General features: G+C 42.0%; 1 protein-coding gene across 1 annotated transcript in view; it reads right to left on the bottom strand.

Moving 5' to 3' along the window:
* The window catches only part of CRACD (capping protein inhibiting regulator of actin dynamics), a 55,299-nt gene extending 52,892 nt beyond the window's left edge, over positions 1 to 2,407 (bottom strand). The window contains exon 1 of the mRNA XM_044299451.1: positions 2,111 to 2,407. The gene's annotated coding sequence lies outside the window, so the exon portion shown is untranslated. The remainder of the gene's footprint in view (positions 1 to 2,110) is intronic.
* Positions 2,408 to 3,058: the final 651 nt, after the last annotated feature.

The raw sequence follows: 3,058 nt of genomic DNA, 5'->3' as shown, positions 1-3,058 counted from the left end.
TATTAAAGAATGCAATGGTATGTAAAATTTGGTGGAATTTGGGACAGAGACTCAAATTAGTCAATTCAATGCCAAGATGAACAGAGCCTAAGGCTACTTTCACACGAGCGTGTCCGGATTAGGTCCAGATGCGTCCTGGTGCATTGCGGCAAACCCGCGCGAGTAGGTACACAATTGCAGTCAGTTTTGACTGCGATTGCGTTCCGATGTTCAGTTTTTATCGTGCAGGTGCAATGTGTTTTGCACGCACGTGATAAAAAACCTGACTGTGGTACCCAGACCCGAACTTCTTCACAGAAGTTCAGGTTTGGGTTAATTGTAGTGTAGATTGTATTATTTCCCCTTATAACATGGTTATAAGGGAAAATAATAGCATTCTGAATACAGAATGCATAGTAAAATTGGGCTGGAGGGGTTAAAAAATAAAATAAAAAAATTACATTATTTTTTATTAACCCCTCCAGCGCTATTTTACTATGCATTCTGTATTCAGAATGCTATTATTTTCCCTTATAACCATATTATAAGGGGAAATAATAATGATCGGGTCCCCATCCCGATCGTCTCCTAGCAACCGTGCGTGAAAATCGTACCGCATCCGCACTTGCTTGCGGATACATGCGATTTTCACGCAACCCCATTCATTTTTATGGGGCCTGCGTTACGTGAAAAACACACAAAGAGGAGCATGCTGCGATTTTCACGCAACGCACAAGTGATGCGTGAAAATCATTGCTCATGTGCACAGCCCTATAGAAATGAATGGGTCCAGATTCAGTGCGGGTGCAATGCGTTCACCTCACAATGCACAGAAATCTCACCCGTGTGAAAGGGGCCTAAGGTTACTTTCAGACTCGCGTTTGGTGCAGATCCGTCATAGATCTGCACAGACGGATCCATTCAGATAATACGGCCGTCTGCATCCGTTCAGAACGGATCCGTTTGTATTATCTTTAACATTGCCAAAACGGATCCGTCTTGAACACCATTGAAAGTCAATGGGGAGGCTGATACGTTTTCTATTGTGTCAGTGAAAACGGATCCGTCCCCATTGACTTACATTGTGTGTCAGGACGGATCTGTTTGCCTCCGCATCGTCAGGCGGACATCAAAGCGCTGCAACGCTCCAGAGCGGAGGCGGAACAGAGGCAAACTGATGCATTCTGAGCGGATCCTTTTCCATTTAGAATGCATTAGGGCAAAAACTGATCCGTTTTGGACCGCTTGGGAGAGCCCTGAACGGATCTCACAAACGGAAAGCCAAAACGCCAGTGTGAAAGTAGCCTCTGCATCGGTTGAACTGATGAACATACATCTTTTTCATCATTCAGTCGTGTTACTAACCTTATCCACAAGAGATTTCTGTAATTTAAGTAAAGCAAATGAACTATAGACAATGAAATATTATAGATTATTGGCTAGTCGTATAAACACGTATATAATTTATTGATAAGGATGGAGAGCTTTCAGGGAGAAAGCCCAAGAATATATCCAAGAACACAAAATAAGCTAGTATAACACTATGTTTTTTTTACAAGAGCACTTCATTCTGTTATGTGAAATGTATGTATTATACTACAATACACAAAAAAACAATTCAGGTTTTTGAATGACCAGATGCTGGATTAAATGAATTTCCAATACCGTAACCGAAGAAGACATTTACCTCTCACCAAAGCCATATACTGACTTGTAATCTTTATAGTCTCAGTCATAGGCTTCATGAGCTGCATCGCTAGTCGGTCAGTATCACATTATAAAATGTTACAACTCAGTATCAGGGTATGGCCACAGGTTTCCTGATGCAGCTTTGGAAGCTAAAATCAGGAGTGAATCATAAAAGGAGAGCAAGTAGGGACAGATACCACTTCTCCTCCTTTCAGAATTCACTCCTGGTTTTGGCTTTTTAAAACTGCATCAGGAAACCCGACCGTGCGGCTGTACTGTGAGTGCTGCTGCTTCCACCTCTGTCACACAGATCCGTCATGGGTCCTGTGAATTCTGGATCTTGGCCCAGTAACACCTGCAGCCCCATATCATGTACTACATCAAACCAAAGCCATGACTGTACAATCCACCAGTGTAAATAAAGGAATAGGCTGTTGCTAACCTCAGATTATCACATGCTTCTTCATCCGAGGACAGCGCCGAGACTGGGTTACTGCACACACTGCCAATAGACTGACTTGGCTTAAGTTTGCCTTCTTGAAAATGAAGCAAAGAGGTCTTCTTTTTCTTCTTTCCAAAGAGCTTCTTTAGAGGTTGAAACTTTCCAGTCCTCTTCTTCTCTGTAAAGAAATTATATAACGTTATCAGAATTGCCAACACTAAGGCATGGCTGCACAGTTACCAAGAATAAGATAGGACAAAGTCAAAGTGCAATAAGCAGGAGTATGAGCAAACAAGGGCTCGGAGTGAATGTCTTGCATTGCCGCTGAAGCAGAACTAAGATTATAAAGTCATGCGTTAATAAACACAGATTTCCAAATCACAGTCATGTCCCTCCCTGGCTGCTCAGTGAAGGTATCTGAACGCACTTCACTAGGCACCATGATCTGCAGCAGGATAATACCAATGGACAGGTCACTCCATAATAAAGAGATGAGAAGGTGCCCATAAAGAGCAATTTAACATTTTTGTTCCGGTCTGCTGACAATCTAATATCTGTAGGGGTCAGAAAACCTGTCATCCATTAGCTTTTGGAGAGAAGAGAATTGGCCATGTTGAGTTTTCTTGGAAAATTCTGTATTGTTTCCTCCATGGTGATGGATGATAACTGCTGTATGGGCAACATCTGGCTGGGACATAGGGGGGAGATTTATCTAAACTGGTGGAAAGGAATACTGGCTTATTTGCCCAAAGCTACCAATCTGATTCCACCTTTCATTTTCCAAAGGAGATCTAAAAAGTGAAATCGGATTAGTTGCTAAGGGCAATTCGCTGTTTTTGGTTGCTTCATTTTCTACAATTTTTTTTTATAAAAAGTGATCAAATGGTAATGCACACCCCAGAATGGTATCAATCAAAAGTTCAGATGGCCCCGCAAAAAATCACTATC

Source organism: Bufo gargarizans, chromosome 1 (assembly GCF_014858855.1).
Source record: "Bufo gargarizans isolate SCDJY-AF-19 chromosome 1, ASM1485885v1, whole genome shotgun sequence".
In the NCBI taxonomy this organism is placed as follows: Eukaryota; Metazoa; Chordata; class Amphibia; order Anura; family Bufonidae; genus Bufo; species Bufo gargarizans.
The sequence above is the reverse complement of the archived record's forward strand: the minus strand, read 5'-3'. Positions and strand labels throughout refer to the sequence as shown.